At 37.0% G+C, this 26,687-nt stretch overlaps 29 non-coding genes across 29 annotated transcripts; all 29 read left to right on the top strand.

Moving 5' to 3' along the window:
* Positions 1-332: 332 nt before the first annotated feature.
* Positions 333-405, top strand: trnav-uac (transfer RNA valine (anticodon UAC)). The gene has a single exon. It is a non-coding gene; the product is annotated as a tRNA-Val (tRNA).
* Positions 406-1,337: 932 nt separating this feature from the next.
* On the top strand, positions 1,338-1,410 carry trnav-uac (transfer RNA valine (anticodon UAC)). The gene has a single exon. It is a non-coding gene; the product is annotated as a tRNA-Val (tRNA).
* A 932-nt stretch (positions 1,411-2,342) lies between these two features.
* On the top strand, positions 2,343-2,415 carry trnav-uac (transfer RNA valine (anticodon UAC)). Its single transcript has one exon. It is a non-coding gene; the product is annotated as a tRNA-Val (tRNA).
* A 932-nt stretch (positions 2,416-3,347) lies between these two features.
* Positions 3,348-3,420, top strand: trnav-uac (transfer RNA valine (anticodon UAC)). The gene has a single exon. It is a non-coding gene; the product is annotated as a tRNA-Val (tRNA).
* A 930-nt stretch (positions 3,421-4,350) lies between these two features.
* Positions 4,351-4,423, top strand: trnav-uac (transfer RNA valine (anticodon UAC)). Its single transcript has one exon. It is a non-coding gene; the product is annotated as a tRNA-Val (tRNA).
* A 932-nt stretch (positions 4,424-5,355) lies between these two features.
* On the top strand, positions 5,356-5,428 carry trnav-uac (transfer RNA valine (anticodon UAC)). Its single transcript has one exon. It is a non-coding gene; the product is annotated as a tRNA-Val (tRNA).
* A 932-nt stretch (positions 5,429-6,360) lies between these two features.
* Positions 6,361-6,433, top strand: trnav-uac (transfer RNA valine (anticodon UAC)). The gene has a single exon. It is a non-coding gene; the product is annotated as a tRNA-Val (tRNA).
* A 932-nt stretch (positions 6,434-7,365) lies between these two features.
* On the top strand, positions 7,366-7,438 carry trnav-uac (transfer RNA valine (anticodon UAC)). Its single transcript has one exon. It is a non-coding gene; the product is annotated as a tRNA-Val (tRNA).
* Positions 7,439-8,368: 930 nt separating this feature from the next.
* Positions 8,369-8,441, top strand: trnav-uac (transfer RNA valine (anticodon UAC)). The gene has a single exon. It is a non-coding gene; the product is annotated as a tRNA-Val (tRNA).
* A 932-nt stretch (positions 8,442-9,373) lies between these two features.
* Positions 9,374-9,446, top strand: trnav-uac (transfer RNA valine (anticodon UAC)). The gene has a single exon. It is a non-coding gene; the product is annotated as a tRNA-Val (tRNA).
* Positions 9,447-10,378: 932 nt separating this feature from the next.
* On the top strand, positions 10,379-10,451 carry trnav-uac (transfer RNA valine (anticodon UAC)). Its single transcript has one exon. It is a non-coding gene; the product is annotated as a tRNA-Val (tRNA).
* Positions 10,452-11,303: 852 nt separating this feature from the next.
* trnav-uac (transfer RNA valine (anticodon UAC)) lies at positions 11,304-11,376 on the top strand. The gene has a single exon. It is a non-coding gene; the product is annotated as a tRNA-Val (tRNA).
* Positions 11,377-12,094: 718 nt separating this feature from the next.
* Positions 12,095-12,167, top strand: trnav-uac (transfer RNA valine (anticodon UAC)). The gene has a single exon. It is a non-coding gene; the product is annotated as a tRNA-Val (tRNA).
* Positions 12,168-12,308: 141 nt separating this feature from the next.
* On the top strand, positions 12,309-12,381 carry trnav-uac (transfer RNA valine (anticodon UAC)). Its single transcript has one exon. It is a non-coding gene; the product is annotated as a tRNA-Val (tRNA).
* Positions 12,382-13,311: 930 nt separating this feature from the next.
* On the top strand, positions 13,312-13,384 carry trnav-uac (transfer RNA valine (anticodon UAC)). Its single transcript has one exon. It is a non-coding gene; the product is annotated as a tRNA-Val (tRNA).
* Positions 13,385-14,316: 932 nt separating this feature from the next.
* trnav-uac (transfer RNA valine (anticodon UAC)) lies at positions 14,317-14,389 on the top strand. The gene has a single exon. It is a non-coding gene; the product is annotated as a tRNA-Val (tRNA).
* A 718-nt stretch (positions 14,390-15,107) lies between these two features.
* Positions 15,108-15,180, top strand: trnav-uac (transfer RNA valine (anticodon UAC)). Its single transcript has one exon. It is a non-coding gene; the product is annotated as a tRNA-Val (tRNA).
* Positions 15,181-15,321: 141 nt separating this feature from the next.
* trnav-uac (transfer RNA valine (anticodon UAC)) lies at positions 15,322-15,394 on the top strand. The gene has a single exon. It is a non-coding gene; the product is annotated as a tRNA-Val (tRNA).
* Positions 15,395-16,324: 930 nt separating this feature from the next.
* On the top strand, positions 16,325-16,397 carry trnav-uac (transfer RNA valine (anticodon UAC)). Its single transcript has one exon. It is a non-coding gene; the product is annotated as a tRNA-Val (tRNA).
* Positions 16,398-17,327: 930 nt separating this feature from the next.
* trnav-uac (transfer RNA valine (anticodon UAC)) lies at positions 17,328-17,400 on the top strand. The gene has a single exon. It is a non-coding gene; the product is annotated as a tRNA-Val (tRNA).
* A 930-nt stretch (positions 17,401-18,330) lies between these two features.
* On the top strand, positions 18,331-18,403 carry trnav-uac (transfer RNA valine (anticodon UAC)). Its single transcript has one exon. It is a non-coding gene; the product is annotated as a tRNA-Val (tRNA).
* A 930-nt stretch (positions 18,404-19,333) lies between these two features.
* trnav-uac (transfer RNA valine (anticodon UAC)) lies at positions 19,334-19,406 on the top strand. Its single transcript has one exon. It is a non-coding gene; the product is annotated as a tRNA-Val (tRNA).
* A 716-nt stretch (positions 19,407-20,122) lies between these two features.
* On the top strand, positions 20,123-20,195 carry trnav-uac (transfer RNA valine (anticodon UAC)). Its single transcript has one exon. It is a non-coding gene; the product is annotated as a tRNA-Val (tRNA).
* Positions 20,196-20,336: 141 nt separating this feature from the next.
* trnav-uac (transfer RNA valine (anticodon UAC)) lies at positions 20,337-20,409 on the top strand. Its single transcript has one exon. It is a non-coding gene; the product is annotated as a tRNA-Val (tRNA).
* A 932-nt stretch (positions 20,410-21,341) lies between these two features.
* Positions 21,342-21,414, top strand: trnav-uac (transfer RNA valine (anticodon UAC)). Its single transcript has one exon. It is a non-coding gene; the product is annotated as a tRNA-Val (tRNA).
* Positions 21,415-23,137: 1,723 nt separating this feature from the next.
* On the top strand, positions 23,138-23,210 carry trnav-uac (transfer RNA valine (anticodon UAC)). The gene has a single exon. It is a non-coding gene; the product is annotated as a tRNA-Val (tRNA).
* Positions 23,211-24,142: 932 nt separating this feature from the next.
* On the top strand, positions 24,143-24,215 carry trnav-uac (transfer RNA valine (anticodon UAC)). Its single transcript has one exon. It is a non-coding gene; the product is annotated as a tRNA-Val (tRNA).
* A 932-nt stretch (positions 24,216-25,147) lies between these two features.
* trnav-uac (transfer RNA valine (anticodon UAC)) lies at positions 25,148-25,220 on the top strand. The gene has a single exon. It is a non-coding gene; the product is annotated as a tRNA-Val (tRNA).
* A 932-nt stretch (positions 25,221-26,152) lies between these two features.
* On the top strand, positions 26,153-26,225 carry trnav-uac (transfer RNA valine (anticodon UAC)). Its single transcript has one exon. It is a non-coding gene; the product is annotated as a tRNA-Val (tRNA).
* The last annotated feature ends 462 nt before the right edge of the window (positions 26,226-26,687 follow it).

Here is a 26,687-nt window from a genome sequence, read left to right as displayed (position 1 = left end):
GTACTGTATTTGTAACAGAGAATAGTTGTTCTAATAAATGCCTTATTTTGGAAATTCGAATACATGCAATAAATATTTGTAAAATTTGGTTTACTCCTTAGTGGTAATTAATGCAGCAGTTTCTGTAGTGTAGTGGTGATCACGTTTGCCTTACATGCGAATGGTCTGTGGTTCAAAACCTGGCAGAAACAGTGCTCTTTGACACATGCAGTTAGTGCTGTATCAACAACAGAGAATATATATTCTCATGAATGGCTTTTTTTGGAAATTCGAATACATGCAATGAATATATGTAAAACTCGGGTTACTCCTTGCTGATAATATTAGCAGCAGTTTCTGTAGTGTAGTGGTTATCACGTTCGCTTTACACGCGAAAGGTCCCTGGTTCGAAACCGGGCGGAAACAGTCCTCTTTGACACATGCAGTAAGTACCGTATTTATAAAAGAGATGAGTTGCTTTCATAAATACCTTATTTTGGAAATTCAAATACATGCTCTGACTATAAGAAAATGCAGTTTACTTCTTGCAGGTATCTCAAGCAGAAGTTTCTGTAATGTAGCTCTTATCACGTGCGCTTAACATGCAAAAGGTCCCCGGTTTGAACCTCTGTGGAAACAGCACTCGTTGATACATTCAATAAGTACCATAGTTGAAACTGAAAAATACATTTTTCATTATTGCCTTCTTTTGGGAATCAAAAGATTCCATAGCCTAGTGGTTATCAAGTTCACTTAAGACGCAAAATGTATACTTTTTGATGCTGGGCGGAAACAGAGGTCTCTGACACATGTGAGTAGTACTGTATTTGTAACAGATACTTTTCATTAATGCATTATGTTGGATTTTCGAATTTGTGCGATGAATATATGTAAAATTTGGTTAACTCCACAGTAATAATTCTAGCAGCAGTTTCTCTAGTTTAGTAGTTATCAAGTTTGCTTTACACACGAATGGTCCCCGGTTCGAAGCCGGGCGGAAACAGTTCTCTATGACAAATCCAGTAAGTACTGTATTTGTAACAGAGAATAGTTGTTCTAATAAATGCATTATTTTGGAAATTCGAATACATGCAATAAATATTTGTAAAATTTGGTTTACTCCTTAGTGGTAATTAATGCAGCAGTTTCTGTAGTGTAGTGGTGATCACGTTTGCCTTACATGCGAATGGTCTGCGGTTCAAAACCTGGCAGAAACAGTGCTCTTTGACACATGCAGTTAGTGCTGTATCAACAACAGAGAATATATATTCTCATGAATGGCTTTTTTTGGAAATTCGAATACATGCAATGAATATATGTAAAACTCGGGTTACTCCTTGCTGATAATATTAGCAGCAGTTTCTGTAGTGTAGTGGTTATCACGTTCGCTTTACACGCGAAAGGTCCCTGGTTCGAAACCGGGCGGAAACAGTCCTCTTTGACACATGCAGTAAGTACCGTATTTATAAAAGAGATGAGTTGCTTTCATAAATACCTTATTTTGGAAATTCAAATACATGCTCTGACTATAAGAAAATGCAGTTTACTTCTTGCAGGTATCTCAAGCAGAAGTTTCTGTAATGTAGCTCTTATCACGTGCGCTTAACATGCAAAAGGTCCCCGGTTTGAACCTCTGTGGAAACAGCACTCGTTGATACATTCAATAAGTACCATAGTTGAAACTGAAAAATACATTTTTCATTATTGCCTTCTTTTGGGAATCAAAAGATTCCATAGCCTAGTGGTTATCAAGTTCACTTAAGACGCAAAATGTATACTTTTCGATGCTGGGCGGAAACAGAGGTCTCTGACACATGTGAGTAGTACTGTATTTGTAACAGATACTTTTCATGAATGCATTATGTTGGATTTTCGAATTTGTGCGATGAATATATGTAAAATTTGGTTAACTCCACAGTAATAATTCTAGCAGCAGTTTCTCTAGTTTAGTAGTTATCAAGTTTGCTTTACACACGAATGGTCCCCGGTTCGAAGCCGGGCGGAAACAGTTCTCTATGACAAATCCAGTAAGTACTGTATTTGTAACAGAGAATAGTTGTTCTAATAAATGCCTTATTTTGGAAATTCGAATACATGCAATAAATATTTGTAAAATTTGGTTTACTCCTTAGTGGTAATTAATGCAGCAGTTTCTGTAGTGTAGTGGTGATCACGTTTGCCTTACATGCGAATGGTCTGTGGTTCAAAACCTGGCAGAAACAGTGCTCTTTGACACATGCAGTTAGTGCTGTATCAACAACAGAGAATATATATTCTCATGAATGGCTTTTTTTGGAAATTCGAATACATGCAATGAATATATGTAAAACTCGGGTTACTCCTTGCTGATAATATTAGCAGCAGTTTCTGTAGTGTAGTGGTTATCACGTTCGCTTTACACGCGAAAGGTCCCTGGTTCGAAACCGGGCGGAAACAGTCCTCTTTGACACATGCAGTAAGTACCGTATTTATAAAAGAGATGAGTTGCTTTCATAAATACCTTATTTTGGAAATTCAAATACATGCTCTGACTATAAGAAAATGCAGTTTACTTCTTGCAGGTATCTCAAGCAGAAGTTTCTGTAATGTAGCTCTTATCACGTGCGCTTAACATGCAAAAGGTCCCCGGTTTGAACCTCTGTGGAAACAGCACTCGTTGATACATTCAATAAGTACCATAGTTGAAACTGAAAAATACATTTTTCATTATTGCCTTCTTTTGGGAATCAAAAGATTCCATAGCCTAGTGGTTATCAAGTTCACTTAAGACGCAAAATGTATACTTTTCGATGCTGGGCGGAAACAGAGGTCTCTGACACATGTGAGTAGTACTGTATTTGTAACAGATACTTTTCATGAATGCATTATGTTGGATTTTCGAATTTGTGCGATGAATATATGTAAAATTTGGTTAACTCCACAGTAATAATTCTAGCAGCAGTTTCTCTAGTTTAGTAGTTATCAAGTTTGCTTTACACACGAATGGTCCCCGGTTCGAAGCCGGGCGGAAACAGTTCTCTATGACAAATCCAGTAAGTACTGTATTTGTAACAGAGAATAGTTGTTCTAATAAATGCATTATTTTGGAAATTCGAATACATGCAATAAATATTTGTAAAATTTGGTTTACTCCTTAGTGGTAATTAATGCAGCAGTTTCTGTAGTGTAGTGGTGATCACGTTTGCCTTACATGCGAATGGTCTGCGGTTCAAAACCTGGCAGAAACAGTGCTCTTTGACACATGCAGTTAGTGCTGTATCAACAACAGAGAATATATATTCTCATGAATGGCTTTTTTTGGAAATTCGAATACATGCAATGAATATATGTAAAACTCGGGTTACTCCTTGCTGATAATATTAGCAGCAGTTTCTGTAGTGTAGTGGTTATCACGTTCGCTTTACACGCGAAAGGTCCCTGGTTCGAAACCGGGCGGAAACAGTCCTCTTTGACACATGCAGTAAGTACCGTATTTATAAAAGAGATGAGTTGCTTTCATAAATACCTTATTTTGGAAATTCAAATACATGCTCTGACTATAAGAAAATGCAGTTTACTTCTTGCAGGTATCTCAAGCAGAAGTTTCTGTAATGTAGCTCTTATCACGTGCGCTTAACATGCAAAAGGTCCCCGGTTTGAACCTCTGTGGAAACAGCACTCGTTGATACATTCAATAAGTACCATAGTTGAAACTGAAAAATACATTTTTCATTATTGCCTTCTTTTGGGAATCAAAAGATTCCATAGCCTAGTGGTTATCAAGTTCACTTAAGACGCAAAATGTATACTTTTCGATGCTGGGCGGAAACAGAGGTCTCTGACACGTGAGTAGTACTGTATTTGTAACAGATACTTTTCATTAATGCATTATGTTGGATTTTCGAATTTGTGCGATGAATATATGTAAAATTTGGTTAACTCCACAGTAATAATTCTAGCAGCAGTTTCTCTAGTTTAGTAGTTATCAAGTTTGCTTTACACACGAATGGTCCCCGGTTCGAAGCCGGGCGGAAACAGTTCTCTATGACAAATCCAGTAAGTACTGTATTTGTAACAGAGAATAGTTGTTCTAATAAATGCCTTATTTTGGAAATTCGAATACATGCAATAAATATTTGTAAAATTTGGTTTACTCCTTAGTGGTAATTAATGCAGCAGTTTCTGTAGTGTAGTGGTGATCACGTTTGCCTTACATGCGAATGGTCTGTGGTTCAAAACCTGGCAGAAACAGTGCTCTTTGACACATGCAGTTAGTGCTGTATCAACAACAGAGAATATATATTCTCATGAATGGCTTTTTTTGGAAATTCGAATACATGCAATGAATATATGTAAAACTCGGGTTACTCCTTGCTGATAATATTAGCAGCAGTTTCTGTAGTGTAGTGGTTATCACGTTCGCTTTACACGCGAAAGGTCCCTGGTTCGAAACCGGGCGGAAACAGTCCTCTTTGACACATGCAGTAAGTACCGTATTTATAAAAGAGATGAGTTGCTTTCATAAATACCTTATTTTGGAAATTCAAATACATGCTCTGACTATAAGAAAATGCAGTTTACTTCTTGCAGGTATCTCAAGCAGAAGTTTCTGTAATGTAGCTCTTATCACGTGCGCTTAACATGCAAAAGGTCCCCGGTTTGAACCTCTGTGGAAACAGCACTCGTTGATACATTCAATAAGTACCATAGTTGAAACTGAAAAATACATTTTTCATTATTGCCTTCTTTTGGGAATCAAAAGATTCCATAGCCTAGTGGTTATCAAGTTCACTTAAGACGCAAAATGTATACTTTTCGATGCTGGGCGGAAACAGAGGTCTCTGACACATGTGAGTAGTACTGTATTTGTAACAGATACTTTTCATGAATGCATTATGTTGGATTTTCGAATTTGTGCGATGAATATATGTACAATTTGGTTAACTCCACAGTAATAATTCTAGCAGCAGTTTCTCTAGTTTAGTAGTTATCAAGTTTGCTTTACACACGAATGGTCCCCGGTTCGAAGCCGGGCGGAAACAGTTCTCTATGACAAATCCAGTAAGTACTGTATTTGTAACAGAGAATAGTTGTTCTAATAAATGCATTATTTTGGAAATTCGAATACATGCAATAAATATTTGTAAAATTTGGTTTACTCCTTAGTGGTAATTAATGCAGCAGTTTCTGTAGTGTAGTGGTGATCACGTTTGCCTTACATGCGAATGGTCTGTGGTTCAAAACCTGGCAGAAACAGTGCTCTTTGACACATGCAGTTAGTGCTGTATCAACAACAGAGAATATATATTCTCATGAATGGCTTTTTTTGGAAATTCGAATACATGCAATGAATATATGTAAAACTCGGGTTACTCCTTGCTGATAATATTAGCAGCAGTTTCTGTAGTGTAGTGGTTATCACGTTCGCTTTACACGCGAAAGGTCCCTGGTTCGAAACCGGGCGGAAACAGTCCTCTTTGACACATGCAGTAAGTACCGTATTTATAAAAGAGATGAGTTGCTTTCATAAATACCTTATTTTGGAAATTCAAATACATGCTCTGACTATAAGAAAATGCAGTTTACTTCTTGCAGGTATCTCAAGCAGAAGTTTCTGTAATGTAGCTCTTATCACGTGCGCTTAACATGCAAAAGGTCCCCGGTTTGAACCTCTGTGGAAACAGCACTCGTTGATACATTCAATAAGTACCATAGTTGAAACTGAAAAATACATTTTTCATTATTGCCTTCTTTTGGGAATCAAAAGATTCCATAGCCTAGTGGTTATCAAGTTCACTTAAGACGCAAAATGTATACTTTTTGATGCTGGGCGGAAACAGAGGTCTCTGACACATGTGAGTAGTACTGTATTTGTAACAGATACTTTTCATGAATGCATTATGTTGGATTTTCGAATTTGTGCGATGAATATATGTAAAATTTGGTTAACTCCACAGTAATAATTCTAGCAGCAGTTTCTCTAGTTTAGTAGTTATCAAGTTTGCTTTACACACGAATGGTCCCCGGTTCGAAGCCGGGCGGAAACAGTTCTCTATGACAAATCCAGTAAGTACTGTATTTGTAACAGAGAATAGTTGTTCTAATAAATGCATTATTTTGGAAATTCGAATACATGCAATAAATATTTGTAAAATTTGGTTTACTCCTTAGTGGTAATTAATGCAGCAGTTTCTGTAGTGTAGTGGTGATCACGTTTGCCTTACATGCGAATGGTCTGCGGTTCAAAACCTGGCAGAAACAGTGCTCTTTGACACATGCAGTTAGTGCTGTATCAACAACAGAGAATATATATTCTCATGAATGGCTTTTTTTGGAAATTCGAATACATGCAATGAATATATGTAAAACTCGGGTTACTCCTTGCTGATAATATTAGCAGCAGTTTCTGTAGTGTAGTGGTTATCACGTTCGCTTTACACGCGAAAGGTCCCTGGTTCGAAACCGGGCGGAAACAGTCCTCTTTGACACATGCAGTAAGTACCGTATTTATAAAAGAGATGAGTTGCTTTCATAAATACCTTATTTTGGAAATTCAAATACATGCTCTGACTATAAGAAAATGCAGTTTACTTCTTGCAGGTATCTCAAGCAGAAGTTTCTGTAATGTAGCTCTTATCACGTGCGCTTAACATGCAAAAGGTCCCCGGTTTGAACCTCTGTGGAAACAGCACTCGTTGATACATTCAATAAGTACCATAGTTGAAACTGAAAAATACATTTTTCATTATTGCCTTCTTTTGGGAATCAAAAGATTCCATAGCCTAGTGGTTATCAAGTTCACTTAAGACGCAAAATGTATACTTTTCGATGCTGGGCGGAAACAGAGGTCTCTGACACATGTGAGTAGTACTGTATTTGTAACAGATACTTTTCATGAATGCATTATGTTGGATTTTCGAATTTGTGCGATGAATATATGTAAAATTTGGTTAACTCCACAGTAATAATTCTAGCAGCAGTTTCTCTAGTTTAGTAGTTATCAAGTTTGCTTTACACACGAATGGTCCCCGGTTCGAAGCCGGGCGGAAACAGTTCTCTATGACAAATCCAGTAAGTACTGTATTTGTAACAGAGAATAGTTGTTCTAATAAATGCCTTATTTTGGAAATTCGAATACATGCAATAAATATTTGTAAAATTTGGTTTACTCCTTAGTGGTAATTAATGCAGCAGTTTCTGTAGTGTAGTGGTGATCACGTTTGCCTTACATGCGAATGGTCTGTGGTTCAAAACCTGGCAGAAACAGTGCTCTTTGACACATGCAGTTAGTGCTGTATCAACAACAGAGAATATATATTCTCATGAATGGCTTTTTTTGGAAATTCGAATACATGCAATGAATATATGTAAAACTCGGGTTACTCCTTGCTGATAATATTAGCAGCAGTTTCTGTAGTGTAGTGGTTATCACGTTCGCTTTACACGCGAAAGGTCCCTGGTTCGAAACCGGGCGGAAACAGTCCTCTTTGACACATGCAGTAAGTACCGTATTTATAAAAGAGATGAGTTGCTTTCATAAATACCTTATTTTGGAAATTCAAATACATGCTCTGACTATAAGAAAATGCAGTTTACTTCTTGCAGGTATCTCAAGCAGAAGTTTCTGTAATGTAGCTCTTATCACGTGCGCTTAACATGCAAAAGGTCCCCGGTTTGAACCTCTGTGGAAACAGCACTCGTTGATACATTCAATAAGTACCATAGTTGAAACTGAAAAATACATTTTTCATTATTGCCTTCTTTTGGGAATCAAAAGATTCCATAGCCTAGTGGTTATCAAGTTCACTTAAGACGCAAAATGTATACTTTTCGATGCTGGGCGGAAACAGAGGTCTCTGACACGTGAGTAGTACTGTATTTGTAACAGATACTTTTCATTAATGCATTATGTTGGATTTTCGAATTTGTGCGATGAATATATGTAAAATTTGGTTAACTCCACAGTAATAATTCTAGCAGCAGTTTCTCTAGTTTAGTAGTTATCAAGTTTGCTTTACACACGAATGGTCCCCGGTTCGAAGCCGGGCGGAAACAGTTCTCTATGACAAATCCAGTAAGTACTGTATTTGTAACAGAGAATAGTTGTTCTAATAAATGCCTTATTTTGGAAATTCGAATACATGCAATAAATATTTGTAAAATTTGGTTTACTCCTTAGTGGTAATTAATGCAGCAGTTTCTGTAGTGTAGTGGTGATCACGTTTGCCTTACATGCGAATGGTCTGTGGTTCAAAACCTGGCAGAAACAGTGCTCTTTGACACATGCAGTTAGTGCTGTATCAACAACAGAGAATATATATTCTCATGAATGGCTTTTTTTGGAAATTCGAATACATGCAATGAATATATGTAAAACTCGGGTTACTCCTTGCTGATAATATTAGCAGCAGTTTCTGTAGTGTAGTGGTTATCACGTTCGCTTTACACGCGAAAGGTCCCTGGTTCGAAACCGGGCGGAAACAGTCCTCTTTGACACATGCAGTAAGTACCGTATTTATAAAAGAGATGAGTTGCTTTCATAAATACCTTATTTTGGAAATTCAAATACATGCTCTGACTATAAGAAAATGCAGTTTACTTCTTGCAGGTATCTCAAGCAGAAGTTTCTGTAATGTAGCTCTTATCACGTGCGCTTAACATGCAAAAGGTCCCCGGTTTGAACCTCTGTGGAAACAGCACTCGTTGATACATTCAATAAGTACCATAGTTGAAACTGAAAAATACATTTTTCATTATTGCCTTCTTTTGGGAATCAAAAGATTCCATAGCCTAGTGGTTATCAAGTTCACTTAAGACGCAAAATGTATACTTTTTGATGCTGGGCGGAAACAGAGGTCTCTGACACATGTGAGTAGTACTGTATTTGTAACAGATACTTTTCATGAATGCATTATGTTGGATTTTCGAATTTGTGCGATGAATATATGTAAAATTTGGTTAACTCCACAGTAATAATTCTAGAAGCAGTTTCTCTAGTTTAGTAGTTATCAAGTTTGCTTTACACACGAATGGTCCCCGGTTCGAAGCCGGGCGGAAACAGTTCTCTATGACAAATCCAGTAAGTACTGTATTTGTAACAGAGAATAGTTGTTCTAATAAATGCCTTATTTTGGAAATTCGAATACATGCAATAAATATTTGTAAAATTTGGTTTACTCCTTAGTGGTAATTAATGCAGCAGTTTCTGTAGTGTAGTGGTGATCACGTTTGCCTTACATGCGAATGGTCTGTGGTTCAAAACCTGGCAGAAACAGTGCTCTTTGACACATGCAGTTAGTGCTGTATCAACAACAGAGAATATATATTCTCATGAATGGCTTTTTTTGGAAATTCGAATACATGCAATGAATATATGTAAAACTCGGGTTACTCCTTGCTGATAATATTAGCAGCAGTTTCTGTAGTGTAGTGGTTATCACGTTCGCTTTACACGCGAAAGGTCCCTGGTTCGAAACCGGGCGGAAACAGTCCTCTTTGACACATGCAGTAAGTACCGTATTTATAAAAGAGATGAGTTGCTTTCATAAATACCTTATTTTGGAAATTCAAATACATGCTCTGACTATAAGAAAATGCAGTTTACTTCTTGCAGGTATCTCAAGCAGAAGTTTCTGTAATGTAGCTCTTATCACGTGCGCTTAACATGCAAAAGGTCCCCGGTTTGAACCTCTGTGGAAACAGCACTCGTTGATACATTCAATAAGTACCATAGTTGAAACTGAAAAATACATTTTTCATTATTGCCTTCTTTTGGGAATCAAAAGATTCCATAGCCTAGTGGTTATCAAGTTCACTTAAGACGCAAAATGTATACTTTTCGATGCTGGGCGGAAACAGAGGTCTCTGACACATGTGAGTAGTACTGTATTTGTAACAGATACTTTTCATTAATGCATTATGTTGGATTTTCGAATTTGTGCGATGAATATATGTAAAATTTGGTTAACTCCACAGTAATAATTCTAGCAGCAGTTTCTCTAGTTTAGTAGTTATCAAGTTTGCTTTACACACGAATGGTCCCCGGTTCGAAGCCGGGCGGAAACAGTTCTCTATGACAAATCCAGTAAGTACTGTATTTGTAACAGAGAATAGTTGTTCTAATAAATGCCTTATTTTGGAAATTCGAATACATGCAATAAATATATGTAAAATGTGGTTTACTCCTTGCTGGTAATTAATGCAGCAGTTTCTGTAGTGTAGTGGTGATCACGTTTGCCTTACATGCGAATGGTCTGTGGTTCAAAACCTGGCAGAAACAGTGCTCTTTGACACATGCAGTTAGTGCTGTATCAACAACAGAGAATATATATTCTCATGAATGGCTTTTTTTGGAAATTCGAATACATGCAATGAATATATGTAAAACTCGGGTTACTCCTTGCTGATAGTATTAGCAGCAGTTTCTGTAGTGTAGTGGTTATCACGTTCGCTTTACACGCGAAAGGTCCCTGGTTCGAAACCGGGCGGAAACAGTCCTCTTTGACACATGCAGTAAGTACCGTATTTATAAAAGAGATGAGTTGCAAGCATAAGTTTCTGTAATGTAGCTCTTATCACGTGCGCTTAACATGCAAAAGGTCCCCGGTTTGAACCTCTGTGGAAACAGCACTCGTTGATACATTCAATAAGTACCATAGTTGAAACTGAAAAATACATTTTTCATTATTGCCTTCTTTTGGGAATCAAAAGATTCCATAGCCTAGTGGTTATCAAGTTCACTTAAGACGCAAAATTTATACTTTTTGATGCTCGGCGGAAACAGAGGTCTCTGACACATGTGAGTAGTACTGTATTTGTAACAGATACTTTTCATGAATGCATTATGTTGGATTTTCGAATTTGTGCGATGAATATATGTAAAATTTGGTTAACTCCACAGTAATAATTCTAGAAGCAGTTTCTCTAGTTTAGTAGTTATCAAGTTTGCTTTACACACGAATGGTCCCCGGTTCGAAGCCGGGCGGAAACAGTTCTCTATGACAAATCCAGTAAGTACTGTATTTGTAACAGAGAATAGTTGTTCTAATAAATGCATTATTTTGGAAATTCGAATACATGCAATAAATATTTGTAAAATTTGGTTTACTCCTTAGTGGTAATTAATGCAGCAGTTTCTGTAGTGTAGTGGTGATCACGTTTGCCTTACATGCGAATGGTCTGCGGTTCAAAACCTGGCAGAAACAGTGCTCTTTGACACATGCAGTTAGTGCTGTATCAACAACAGAGAATATATATTCTCATGAGTGGCTTTTTTTGGAAATTCGAATACATGCAATGAATATATGTAAAACTCGGGTTACTCCTTGCTGATAATACTAGCAGCAGTTTCTGTAGTGTAGTGGTTATCACGTTCGCTTTACACGCGAAAGGTCCCTGGTTCGAAACCGGGCGGAAACAGTCCTCTTTGACACATGCAGTAAGTACCTTATTTATAAAAGAGATGAGTTGCTTTCATAAATACCTTATTTTGGAAATTCAAATACATGCTCTGACTATAAGAAAATGCAGTTTACTTCTTGCAGGTATCTCAAGCAGAAGTTTCTGTAATGTAGCTCTTATCACGTGCGCTTAACATGCAAAAGGTCCCCGGTTTGAACCTCTGTGGAAACAGCACTCGTTGATACATTCAATAAGTACCATAGTTGAAACTGAAAAATACATTTTTCATTATTGCCTTCTTTTGGGAATCAAAAGATTCCATAGCCTAGTGGTTATCAAGTTCACTTAAGACGCAAAATGTATACTTTTCGATGCTGGGCGGAAACAGAGGTCTCTGACACATGTGAGTAGTACTGTATTTGTAACAGATACTTTTCATGAATGCATTATGTTGGATTTTCGAATTTGTGCGATGAATATATGTAAAATTTGGTTAACTCCACAGTAATAATTCTAGCAGCAGTTTCTCTAGTTTAGTAGTTATCAAGTTTGCTTTACACACGAATGGTCCCCGGTTCGAAGCCGGGCGGAAACAGTTCTCTATGACAAATCCAGTAAGTACTGTATTTGTAACAGAGAATAGTTGTTCTAATAAATGCATTATTTTGGAAATTCGAATACATGCAATAAATATTTGTAAAATTTGGTTTACTCCTTAGTGGTAATTAATGCAGCAGTTTCTGTAGTGTAGTGGTGATCACGTTTGCCTTACATGCGAATGGTCTGGGGTTCAAAACCTGGCAGAAACAGTGCTCTTTGACACATGCAGTTAGTGCTGTATCAACAACAGAGAATATATATTCTCATGAATGGCTTTTTTTGGAAATTCGAATACATGCAATGAATATATGTAAAACTCGGGTTACTCCTTGCTGATAATATTAGCAGCAGTTTCTGTAGTGTAGTGGTTATCACGTTAGCTTTACACGCGAAAGGTCCCTGGTTCGAAACCGGGCGGAAACAGTCCTCTTTGACACATGCAGTACGTACCGTATTTATAAAAGAGATGAGTTGCTTTCATAAATACCTTATTTTGGAAATTCAAATACATGCTCTGACTATAAGAAAATGCAGTTTACTTCTTGCAGGTATCTCAAGCAGAAGTTTCTGTAATGTAGCTCTTATCACTTGCGCTTAACATGCAAAAGGTCCCCGGTTTGAACCTCTGTGGAAACAGCACTCGTTGATACATTCAATAAGTACCATAGTTGAAACTGAAAAATACATTTTTCATTATTGCCTTCTTTTGGGAATCAAAAGATTCCATAGCCTAGTGGTTATCAAGTTCACTTAAGACGCAAAATGTATACTTTTCGATGCTGGGCGGAAACAGAGGTCTCTGACACGTGAGTAGTACTGTATTTGTAACAGATACTTTTCATTAATGCATTATGTTGGATTTTCGAATTTGTGCGATGAATATATGTAAAATTTGGTTAACTCCACAGTAATAATTCTAGCAGCAGTTTCTCTAGTTTAGTAGTTATCAAGTTTGCTTTACACACGAATGGTCCCCGGTTCGAAGCCGGGCGGAAACAGTTCTCTATGACAAATCCAGTAAGTACTGTATTTGTAACAGAGAATAGTTGTTCTAATAAATGCATTATTTTGGAAATTCGAATACATGCAATAAATATTTGTAAAATTTGGTTTACTCCTTAGTGGTAATTAATGCAGCAGTTTCTGTAGTGTAGTGGTGATCACGTTTGCCTTACATGCGAATGGTCTGTGGTTCAAAACCTGGCAGAAACAGTGCTCTTTGACACATGCAGTTAGTGCTGTATCAACAACAGAGAATATATATTCTCATGAATGGCTTTTTTTGGAAATTCGAATACATGCAATGAATATATGTAAAACTCGGGTTACTCCTTGCTGATAATATTAGCAGCAGTTTCTGTAGTGTAGTGGTTATCACGTTCGCTTTACACGCGAAAGGTCCCTGGTTCGAAACCGGGCGGAAACAGTCCTCTTTGACACATGCAGTGAGTACCGTATTTATAAAAGAGATGAGTTGCTTTCATAAATACCTTATTTTGGAAATTCAAATACATGCTCTGACTATAAGAAAATGCAGTTTACTTCTTGCAGGTATCTCAAGCAAAAGTTTCTGTAATGTAGCTCTTATCACGTGCGCTTAACATGCAAAAGGTCCCCGGTTTGAACCTCTGTGGAAACAGCACTCGTTGATACATTCAATAAGTACCATAGTTGAAACTGAAAAATACATTTTTCATTATTGCCTTTTTTTGGGAATCAAAAGATTCCATAGCCTAGTGGTTATCAAGTTCACTTAAGACGCAAAATGTATACTTTTCGATGCTGGGCGGAAACAGAGGTCTCTGACACATGTGAGTAGTACTGTATTTGTAACAGATACTTTTCATTAATGCATTATGTTGGATTTTCGAATTTGTGCGATGAATATATGTAAAATTTGGTTAACTCCACAGTAATAATTCTAGCAGCAGTTTCTCTAGTTTAGTAGTTATCAAGTTTGTTTTACACACGAATGGTCCCCGGTTCGAAGCCGGGCGGAAACAGTTCTCTATGACAAATCCAGTAAGTACTGTATTTGTAACAGAGAATAGTTGTTCTAATAAATGCCTTATTTTGGAAATTCGAATACATGCAATAAATATTTGTAAAATTTGGTTTACTCCTTAGTGGTAATTAATGCAGCAGTTTCTGTAGTGTAGTGGTGATCACGTTTGCCTTACATGCGAATGGTCTGTGGTTCAAAACCTGGCAGAAACAGTGCTCTTTGACACATGCAGTTAGTGCTGTATCAACAACAGAGAATATATATTCTCATGAGTGCCTTTTTTTGGAAATTCGAATACATGCAATGAATATATGTAAAACTTGGGTTACTCCTTGCTGATAATATTAGCAGCAGTTTCTGTAGTGTAGTGGTTATCACATTCGCTTTACACGCGAAAGGTCCCTGGTTTGAAACCGGGCGGAAACAGTCCTCTTTGACACATGCAGTAAGTACCGTATTTATAAAAGAGATGAGTTGCTTTCATAAATACCTTATCTTGGAAATTCAAATACATGCACTGACTATAAGAAAATGCAGTTTACTTCTTGCAGGTATCTCAAGCAAAAGTTTCTGTAATGTAGCTCTTATCACGTGCGCTTAACATGCAAAAGGTCCCCGGTTTGAACCTCTGTGGAAACAGCACTCGTTGATACATTCAATAAGTACCATAGTTGAAACTGAAAAATACATTTTTCATTATTGCCTTTTTTTGGGAATCAAAAGATTCCATAGCCTAGTGGTTATCAAGTTCACTTAAGACGCAAAATTTATACTTTTTGATGCTCGGCGGAAACAGAGGTCTCTGACACATGTGAGTAGTACTGTATTTGTAACAGATACTTTTCATGAATGCATTATGTTGGATTTTCGAATTTGTGCGATGAATATATGTAAAATTTGGTTAACTCCACAGTAATAATTCTAGCAGCAGTTTCTCTAGTTTAGTAGTTATCAAGTTTGCTTTACACACGAATGGTCCCCGGTTCGAAGCCGGGCGGAAACAGTTCTCTATGACAAATCCAGTAAGTACTGTATTTGTAACAGAGAATAGTTGTTCTAATAAATGCATTATTTTGGAAATTCGAATACATGCAATAAATATTTGTAAAATTTGGTTTACTCCTTAGTGGTAATTAATGCAGCAGTTTCTGTAGTGTAGTGGTGATCACGTTTGCCTTACATGCGAATGGTCTGGGGTTCAAAACCTGGCAGAAACAGTGCTCTTTGACACATGCAGTTAGTGCTGTATCAACAACAGAGAATATATATTCTCATGAATGGCTTTTTTTGGAAATTCGAATACATGCAATGAATATATGTAAAACTCGGGTTACTCCTTGCTGATAGTATTAGCAGCAGTTTCTGTAGTGTAGTGGTTATCACGTTCGCTTTACACGCGAAAGGTCCCTGGTTCGAAACCGGGCGGAAACAGTCCTCTTTGACACATGCAGTAAGTACCGTATTTATAAAAGAGATGAGTTGCTTTCATAAATACCTTATTTTGGAAATTCAAATACATGCTCTGACTATAAGAAAATGCAGTTTACTTCTTGCAGGTATCTCAAGCAGAAGTTTCTGTAATGTAGCTCTTATCACGTGCGCTTAACATGCAAAAGGTCCCCGGTTTGAACCTCTGTGGAAACAGCACTCGTTGATACATTCAATAAGTACCATAGTTGAAACTGAAAAATACATTTTTCATTATTGCCTTCTTTTGGGAATCAAAAGATTCCATAGCCTAGTGGTTATCAAGTTCACTTAAGACGCAAAATGTATACTTTTCGATGCTGGGCGGAAACAGAGGTCTCTGACACGTGAGTAGTACTGTATTTGTAACAGATACTTTTCATTAATGCATTATGTTGGATTTTCGAATTTGTGCGATGAATATATGTAAAATTTGGTTAACTCCACAGTAATAATTCTAGAAGCAGTTTCTCTAGTTTAGTAGTTATCAAGTTTGCTTTACACACGAATGGTCCCCGGTTCGAAGCCGGGCGGAAACAGTTCTCTATGACAAATCCAGTAAGTACTGTATTTGTAACAGAGAATAGTTGTTCTAATAAATGCATTATTTTGGAAATTCGAATACATGCAATAAATATTTGTAAAATTTGGTTTACTCCTTAGTGGTAATTAATGCAGCAGTTTCTGTAGTGTAGTGGTGATCACGTTTGCCTTACATGCGAATGGTCTGTGGTTCAAAACCTGGCAGAAACAGTGCTCTTTGACACATGCAGTTAGTGCTGTAACAACAACAGAGAATATATATTCTCATGAATGGCTTTTTTTGGAAATTCGAATACATGCAATGAATATATGTAAAACTCGGGTTACTCCTTGCTGATAGTATTAGCAGCAGTTTCTGTAGTGTAGTGGTTATCACGTTCGCTTTACACGCGAAAGGTCCCTGGTTCGAAACCGGGCGGAAACAGTCCTCTTTGACACATGCAGTGAGTACCGTATTTATAAAAGAGATGAGTTGCTTTCATAAATACCTTATTTTGGAAATTCAAATACATGCTCTGACTATAAGAAAATGCAGTTTACTTCTTGCAGGTATCTCAAGCAGAAGTTTCTGTAATGTAGCTCTTATCACGTGCGCTTAACATGCAAAAGGTCCCCGGTTTGAACCTCTGTGGAAACAGCACTCGTTGATACATTCAATAAGTACCATAGTTGAAACTGAAAAATACATTTTTCATTATTGCCTTCTTTTGGGAATCAAAAGATTCCATAGCCTAGTGGTTATCAAGTTCACTTAAGACGCAAAATGTATACTTTTCGATGCTGGGCGGAAACAGAGGTCTCTGACACGTGAGTAGTACTGTATTTGTAACAGATACTTTTCATGAATGCATTATGTTGGATTTTCGAATTTGTGCGATGAATATATGTACAATTTGGTTAACTCCACAGTAATAATTCTAGCAGCAGTTTCTCTAGTTTAGTAGTTATCAAGTTTGCTTTACACACGAATGGTCCCCGGTTCGAAGCCGGGCGGAAACAGTTCTCTATGACAAATCCAGTAAGTACTGTATTTGTAACAGAGAATAGTTGTTCTAATAAATGCATTATTTTGGAAATTCGAATACATGCAATAAATATTTGTAAAATTTGGTTTACTCCTTAGTGGTAATTAATGCAGCAGTTTCTGTAGTGTAGTGGTGATCACGTTTGCCTTACATGCGAATGGTCTGTGGTTCAAAACCTGGCAGAAACAGTGCTCTTTGACACATGCAGTTAGTGCTGTATCAACAACAGAGAATATATATTCTCATGAATGGCTTTTTTTGGAAATTCGAATACATGCAATGAATATATGTAAAACTCGGGTTACTCCTTGCTGATAGTATTAGCAGCAGTTTCTGTAGTGTAGTGGTTATCACGTTCGCTTTACACGCGAAAGGTCCCTGGTTCGAAACCGGGCGGAAACAGTGCTCTTTGACACATGCAGTGAGTACCGTATTTATAAAAGAGATGAGTTGCTTTCATAAATACCTTATTTTGGAAATTCAAATACATGCTCTGACTATAAGAAAATGCAGTTTACTTCTTGCAGGTATCTCAAGCAGAAGTTTCTGTAATGTAGCTCTTATCACGTGCGCTTAACATGCAAAAGGTCCCCGGTTTGAACCTCTGTGGAAACAGCACTCGTTGATACATTCAATAAGTACCATAGTTGAAACTGAAAAATACATTTTTCATTATTGCCTTCTTTTGGGAATCAAAAGATTCCATAGCCTAGTGGTTATCAAGTTCACTTAAGACGCAAAATGTATACTTTTCGATGCTGGGCGGAAACAGAGGTCTCTGACACGTGAGTAGTACTGTATTTGTAACAGATACTTTTCATTAATGCATTATGTTGGATTTTCGAATTTGTGCGATGAATATATGTAAAATTTGGTTAACTCCACAGTAATAATTCTAGAAGCAGTTTCTCTAGTTTAGTAGTTATCAAGTTTGCTTTACACACGAATGGTCCCCGGTTCGAAGCCGGGCGGAAACAGTTCTCTATGACAAATCCAGTAAGTACTGTATTTGTAACAGAGAATAGTTGTTCTAATAAATGCATTATTTTGGAAATTCGAATACATCCAATAAATATTTGTAAAATTTGGTTTACTCCTTAGTGGTAATTAATGCAGCAGTTTCTGTAGTGTAGTGGTGATCACCTTTGCCTTACATGCGAATGGTCTGCGGTTCAAAACCTGGCAGAAACAGTGCTCTTTGACACATGCAGTTAGTGCTGTATCAACAACAGAGAATATATATTCTCATGAATGGCTATTTTTGGAAATTCGAATACATGCAATGAATATATGTAAAACTCGGGTTACTCCTTGCTGATAATATTAGCAGCAGTTTCTGTAGTGTAGTGGTTATCACGTTCGCTTTACACGCGAAAGGTCCCTGGTTCGAAACCGGGCGGAAACAGTCCTCTTTGACACATGCAGTAAGTACCGTATTTATAAAAGAGATGAGTTGCTTTCATAAATACCTTATTTTGGAAATTCAAATACATGCTCTGACTATAAGAAAATGCAGTTTACTTCTTGCAGGTATCTCAAGCAGAAGTTTCTGTAATGTAGCTCTTATCACGTGCGCTTAACATGCAAAAGGTCCCCGGTTTGAACCTCTGTGGAAACAGCACTCGTTGATACATTCAATAAGTACCATAGTTGAAACTGAAAAATACATTTTTCATTATTGCCTTCTTTTGGGAATCAAAAGATTCCATAGCCTAGTGGTTATCAAGTTCACTTAAGACGCAAAATGTATACTTTTCGATGCTGGGCGGAAACAGAGGTCTCTGACACGTGAGTAGTACTGTATTTGTAACAGATACTTTTCATTAATGCATTATGTTGGATTTTCGAATTTGTGCGATGAATATATGTACAATTTGGTTAACTCCACAGTAATAATTCTAGCAGCAGTTTCTCTAGTTTAGTAGTTATCAAGTTTGCTTTACACACGAATGGTCCCCGGTTCGAAGCCGGGCGGGAACAGTTCTCTATGACAAATCCAGTAAGTACTGTATTTGTAACAGAGAATAGTTGTTCTAATAAATGCATTATTTTGGAAATTCGAATACATGCAATAAATATTTGTAAAATTTGGTTTACTCCTTAGTGGTAATTAATGCAGCAGTTTCTGTAGTGTAGTGGTGATCACGTTTGCCTTACATGCGAATGGTCTGTGGTTCAAAACCTGGCAGAAACAGTGCTCTTTGACACATGCAGTTAGTGCTGTATCAACAACAGAGAATATATATTCTCATGAATGGCTTTTTTTGGAAATTCGAATACACGCAATGAATATATGTAAAACTCGGGTTACTCCTTGCTGATAATATTAGCAGCAGTTTCTGTAGTGTAGTGGTTATCACGTTCGCTTTACACGCGAAAGGTCCCTGTTTCGAAACCCGGCGGAAACAGTCCTCTTTGACACATGCAGTAAGTACCGTATTTATAAAAGAGATGAGTTGCTTTCATAAATACCTTATTTTGGAAATTCAAATACATGCTCTGACTATAAGAAAATGCAGTTTACTTCTTGCAGGTATCTCAAGCAGAAGTTTCTGTAATGTAGCTCTTATCACGTGCGCTTAACATGCAAAAGGTCCCCGGTTTGAACCTCTGTGGAAACAGCACTCGTTGATACATTCAATAAGTACCATAGTTGAAACTGAAAAATACATTTTTCATTATTGCCTTCTTTTGGGAATCAAAAGATTCCATAGCCTAGTGGTTATCAAGTTCACTTAAGACGCAAAATGTATACTTTTCGATGCTGGGCGGAAACAGAGGTCTCTGACACGTGAGTAGTACTGTATTTGTAACAGATACTTTTCATTAATGCATTATGTTGGATTTTCGAATTTGTGCGATGAATATATGTACAATTTGGTTAACTCTACAGTAATAATTCTAGCAGCAGTTTCTCTAGTTTAGTAGTTATCAAGTTTGCTTTACACACGAATGGTCCCCGGTTCGAAGCCGGGCGGAAACAGTTCTCTATGACAAATCCAATAAGTACTGTATTTGTAACAGAGAATAGTTGTTCTAATAAATGCATTATTTTGGAAATTCGAATACATGCAATAAATATTTGTAAAATTTGGTTTACTCCTTAGTGGTAATTAATGCAGCAGTTTCTGTAGTGTAGTGGTCATCACGTTTGCCTTACATGCAAATGGTCTGTGGTTCAAAACCTGGCAGAAACAGTGCTCTTTGACACATGCAGTTAGTGCTGTATCAACAACAGAGAATATATATTCTCATGAATGGCTTTTTTTGGAAATTCGAATACATGCAATGAATATCTGTAAAACTCGGGTTACTCCTTGCTGATAATATTAGCAGCAGTTTCTGTAGTGTAGTGGTTATCACGTTCGCTTTACACGCGAAAGGTCCCTGGTTCGAAACCCGGCGGAAACAGTCCTCTTTGACACATGCAGTAAGTACCGTATTTATAAAAGAGATGAGTTGCTTTCATAAATACCTTATTTTGGAAATTCAAATACATGCTCTGACTATAAGAAAATGCAGTTTACTTCTTGCACGTATCTCAAGCAGAAGTTTCTGTAATGTAGCTCTTATCACGTGCGCTTAACATGCAAAAGGTCCCCGGTTTGAACCTCTGTGGAAACAGCACTCGTTGATACATTCAATAAGTACCATAGTTGAAACTGAAAAATACATTTTTCATTATTGCCTTCTTTTGGGAATCAAAAGATTCCATAGCCTAATGGTTATCAAGTTCACTTAAGATGCAAAATGTATACTTTTCGATGCTGGGCGGAAACAGAGGTCTCTGACACATGTGAGAAGTACTGTATTTGTAACAGATAATTTTCATTAATGCATTATGTTGGATTTTCGAATTCGTGCGATGAATAAATGTAAGATTTGGTTAACTCCACGGTGATAATTCTAGCAGCAGTTTCTCTAGTTTAGTAGTTATCAAGTTTGCTTTACACACGAATGCTCCCCGGTTCGAAGCCGGGCGGAAACAGTTCTCTATGACAAATCCAGTAAGTACTGTATTTGTAACAGAGAATAGTTGTTCTAATAAATGCATTATTTTGGAAATTCGAATACATGCAATAAATATTTGTAAAATTTGGTTTACTCCTTAGTGGTAATTAATGCAGCAGTTTCTGTAGTGTAGTGGTGATCACGTTTGCCTTACATGCGAATGGTCTGTGGTTCAAAACCTGGCAGAAACAGTGCTCTTTGACACATGCAGTTAGTGCTGTATCAACAACAGAGAATATATATTCTCATGAATGGCTTTTTTTGGAAATTCGAATACATGCAATGAATATATGTAAAACTCGGGTTACTCCTTGCTGATAATACTAGCAGTAGTTTCTGTAGTGTAGTGGTTATCACGTTTGCTTTACACGCGAAAGGTCCCTGGTTCGAAACCGGGCGGAAACAGTCCTCTTTGACACATGCAGTAAGTACCGTATTTATAAAAGAGATGAGTTGCTTTCATAAATACCTTATTTTGGAAATTCAAATACATGCACTGACTATAAGAAAATGCAGTTTACTTCTTGCAGGTATCTCAAGCAGAAGTTTCTGTAATGTAGCTCTTATCACGTGCGCTTAACATGCAAAAGGTCCCCGGTTTGAACCTCTGTGGAAACAGCACTCGTTGATACATTCAATAAGTACCATAGTTGAAACTGAAAAATACATTTTTCATTATTGCCTACTTTTGGGAATCAAAAGATTCCATAGCCTAGTGGTTATCAAGTTCACTTAAGACGCAAAATGTATACTTTTCGATGCTGGGCGGAAACAGAGGTCTCTGACACATGTGAGAAGTACTGTATTTGTAACAGATAATTTTCATGATTGCATTATGTTGGATTTTCGAATTTGTGCGATGAATATATGTAAAATTTGGTTAACTCCACAGTAATAATTCTAGCAGCAGTTTCTCGAGTTTAGTAGTTATCAAGTTTGCTTTACACACGAATGGTCCCTGGTACGAAGCCGGGCGGAAACAGTTCTCTATGACAAAACCATTAAGTACTGTATTTGTAACAGAGAATAGTTGTTCTAATAAATGCATTATTTTGGAAATTCGAATACATGCAATAAATATTTGTAAAATTTGGTTTACTCTTTAATGGTAATTAATGCAGTAGTTTCTGTAGTGTAGTGGTGATCACGTTTGCCTTACATACGAATGGTCTGCGGTTCAAAACCTGGCAGAAACAGTCCTCTTTGACACATGCAGTGAGTACCGTATTTATAAAAGAGATGAGTTGCTTTCATAAATACCTTATTTTGGAAATTCAAATACATGCACTGACTATAAGAAAATTCAGTTTACTTCTTGCAGGTATCTCAAGCAGAAGTTTCTGTAATGTAGCTCTTATCACGTGCGCTTAACATGCAAAAGGTCCCCGGTTTGAACCTCTGTGGAAACAGCACTCGTTGATACATTCAATAAGTACCATAGTTGAAACTGAAAAATACATTTTTCATTATTGCCTTCTTTTGGGAATCAAAAGATTCCATAGCCTAGTGGTTATCAAGTTCACTTAAGACGCAAAATGTATACTTTTTGATGCTGGGCGGAAACAGAGGTCTCTGACACATGTGAGTAGTACTGTATTTGTAACAGATACTTTTCATTAATGCATTATGTTGGATTTTCGAATTTGTGCGATGAATAAATGTAAAATTTGGTTAACTCCACGGTGATAATTCTAGCAGCAGTTTCTCTAGTTTAGTAGTTATCAAGTTTGCTTTACACACGAATGGTCCCCGGTTCGAAGCCGGGCGGAAAAAGTTCTCAATGACAAATCCAGTAAGTACTGTATTTGTAACAGAGAATAGTTGTTCTAATAAATGCATTATTTTGGAAATTCGAATACATGCAATAAATATTTGTAAAATTTGGTTTACTCCTTAGTGGTAATTAATGCAGCAGTTTCTGTAGTGTAGTGGTGATCACGTTTGCCTTACATGCGAATGGTCTGTGGTTCAAAACCTGGCAGAAACAGTGCTCTTTGACACATGCAGTTAGTGCTGTATCAACAACAGAGAATATATATTCTCATGAATGGCTTTTTTTGGAAATTCGAATACATGCAATGAATATATGTAAAACTCGGGTTACTCCTTGCTGATAATACTAGCAGCAGTTTCTGTAGTGTAGTGGTTATCACGTTCGCTTTACACGCGAAAGGTCCCTTTTTCGAAACCGGGCGGAAACAGTCCTCTTTGACACATGCAGTAAGTACCGTATTTATAAAAGAGATGAGTTGCTTTCATTAATACCTTATTTTGGAAATTCAAATACATGCTCTGACTATAAGAAAATGCAGTTTACTTCTTGCAGGTATCTCAAGCAGAAGTTTCTGTAATGTAGCTCTTATCACGTGCGCTTAACATGCAAAAGGTCCCCGGTTTGAACCTCTGTGGAAACAGCACTCGTTGATACATTCAATAAGTACCATAGTTGAAACTGAAAAATACATTTTTCATTATTGCCTTCTTTTGGGAATCAAAAGATTCCATAGCCTAATGGTTATCAAGTTCACTTAAGATGCAAAATGTATACTTTTCGATGCTGGGCGGAAACAGAGGTCTCTGACACATGTGAAAAGTACTGTATTTGTAACAGATAATTTTCATTAATGCATTATGTTAGATTTTCGAATTTGTGCGATGAATATATGTACAATTTGGTTAACTCCACAGTAATAATTCTAGCAGCAGTTTCTCTAGTTTAGTAGTTATCAAGTTTGCTTTACACACGAATGGTCCCTGGTTCGAAGCCGGGCGGAAACAGTTCTCTATGACAAAACCATTAAGTACTGTATTTGTAACAGAGAATAGTTGTTCTAATAAATGCATTATTTTGGAAATTCGAATACATGCAATAAATATTTGTAAAATTTGGTTTACTCTTTAGTGGTAATTAATGCAGCAGTTTCTGTAGTGTAGTGGTGATCACGTTTGCCTTACATGCGAATGGTCTGTGGTTCAAAACCTGGCAGAAACAGTGCTCTTTGACACATGCAGTTAGTGCTGTAACAACAACAGAGAATATATATTCTCATGAATGGCATTTTTTGGAAATTCGAATACATGCAATGAATATATGTAAAACTCGGGTTACTCCTTGCTGATAATATTAGCAGCAGTTTCTGTAGTGTAGTGGTTATCACGTTCGCTTTACACGTGAAAGGTCCCTGGTTCAAAACCGGGAGGAAACAGTCCTCTTTGACACATGCAGTAAGTACCGTATTCATGAAAGAGATGAGTTGCTTTCATAAATACCTTATTTTGGAAATTCAAATACATGCTCTGACTATAAGAAAATGCAGTTTACTTCTTGCAGGTATCTCAAGCAGAAGTTTCTGTAATGTAGCTCTTATCATGTGCGCTTAACATGCAAAAGGTCCCCGGTTTGAACCTCTGTGGAAACAGCACTCGTTGATACATTCAATAAGTACCATAGTTGAAACTGAAAAATACATTTTTCATTATTGCCTTCTTTTGGGAATCAAAAGATTCCATAGCCTAATGGTTATCAAGTTCACTTAAGATGCAAAATGTATACTTTTTGATGCTGGGCGGAAACAGAGGTCTCTGACACATGTGAGTAGTACTGTATTTGTAACAGATAATTTTCATTAATGCATTATGTTGGATTTTCGAATTTGTGCGATGAATATATGTACAATTTGGTTAACTCCACAGTATTAATTCTAGCAGCAGTTTCTCTAGTTTAGTAGTTATCAAGTTTGCTTTACACACGAATGGTCCCCGGTTCGAAGCCGGGCGGAAACAGTTCTCTATGACAAATCCAGTAAGTACTGTATTTGTAACAGAGAATAGTTGTTCTAATAAATGCCTTATTTTGGAAATTCGAATTAGTGCAATAAATATTTGTAAAATTTGGTTTACTCCTTAGTGGTAATTAATGCAGTAGTTTCTGTAGTGTAGTGGTGATCACGTTTGCCTTACATGCGAATGGTCTGTGGTTCTAAACCTGGCAGAAACAGTGCTCTTTGACACATGCAGTTAGTGCTGTATCAACAACAGAGAATATATATTCTCATGAATGGCTTTTTTTGGAAATTCGAATACATGCAATGAATATATGTAAAACTCGGGTTACTCCTTGCTGATAATATTAGCAGCAGTTTCTGTAGTGTAGTGGTTATCACGTTCGCTTTACACGCGAAAGGTCCCTGGTTCGAAACCGGGTGGAAACAGTCCTCTTTGACACATGCAGTAAGTACCGTATTTATAAAAGAGATGAGTTGCTTTCATAAATACCTTATTTTGGAAATTCAAATACATGCACTGACTATAAGAAAATGCAGTTTACTTCTTGCAGGTATCTCAAGCAGAAGTTTCTGTAGTGTAGCTGTTATCATGTGCGCTTAACATGCAAAAGGTCCCCGGTTTGAACCTCTGTGGAAACAGCACTCGTTGATACATTCAATAAGTACCATAGTTGAAACTGAAAAATACATTTTTCATTATTGCCTTCTTTTGGGAATCAAAAGATTCCATAGCCTAATGGTTATCAAGTTCACTTAAGATGCAAAATGTATACTTTTCGATGCTGGGCGGAAACAGAGGTCTCTGACACATGTGAAAAGTACTGTATTTGTAACAGATAATTTTCATTAATGCATTATGTTAGATTTTCGAATTTGTGCGATGAATATATGTACAATTTGGTTAACTCCACAGTAATAATTCTAGCAGCAGTTTCTCTAGTTTAGTAGTTATCAAGTTTGCTTTACACACGAATGGTCCCTGGTTCGAAGCCGGGCGGAAACAGTTCTCTATGACAAAACCATTAAGTACTGTATTTGTAACAGAGAATAGTTGTTCTAATAAATGCATTATTTTGGAAATTCGAATACATGCAATAAATATTTGTAAAATTTGGTTTACTCTTTAGTGGTAATTAATGCAGCAGTTTCTGTAGTGTAGTGGTTATCACATTTGCCTTACATGCGAATGGTCTGGGGTTCAAAACCTGGCAGAAACAATGCTCTTTGACACATGCAGTTAGTGCTGTATCAACAACAGAGAATGTATATTCTCATGAATGGCTTTTTTTGGAAATTCGAATACATGCAATGAATATATGTAAAACTCGGGTTACTCCTTGCTGATAATATTAGCAGCAGTTTCTGTAGTGTAGTGGTTATCACGTTCGCTTTACATGCGAAAGGTCCCTGGTTCGAAACCGGGCGGAAACAGTCCTCTTTGACACATGCAGTAAGTACTGTATTTATAAAAGAGATGAGTTGCTTTCATAAATACCTTATTTTGGAAATTCAAATACATGCTCTGCCTATAAGAAAATGCAGTTTACTTCTTGCAGGTATCTCAAGCAGAAGTTTCTGTAATGCAGCTCTTATCACGTGCGCTTAACATGCAAAAGGTCCCCGGTTTGAACCTCTGTGGAAACAGCACTCGTTGATACATTCAATAAGTACCATAGTTGAAACTGAAAAATACATTTTTCATTATTGCCTTCTTTTGGGAATCAAAAGATTCCATAGCCTAGTGGTTATCAAGTTCACTTAAGACGCAAAATGTATACATTTTGATGCTAGGCGGAAACAGAGGTCTCTGACACATGTGAGAAGTACTGTATTTGTAACAGATAATTTTCAGAATGCATTATGTTGGTAGTGTAGTGGTGATCACGTTTGCCA

The sequence above is a fragment of the Oncorhynchus clarkii genome, chromosome 1 (genome assembly GCF_045791955.1).
Source record: "Oncorhynchus clarkii lewisi isolate Uvic-CL-2024 chromosome 1, UVic_Ocla_1.0, whole genome shotgun sequence".
NCBI classification, from domain to species: domain Eukaryota; kingdom Metazoa; phylum Chordata; class Actinopteri; order Salmoniformes; family Salmonidae; genus Oncorhynchus; species Oncorhynchus clarkii.
This window is presented reverse-complemented; position numbering and strand designations above follow the sequence as displayed.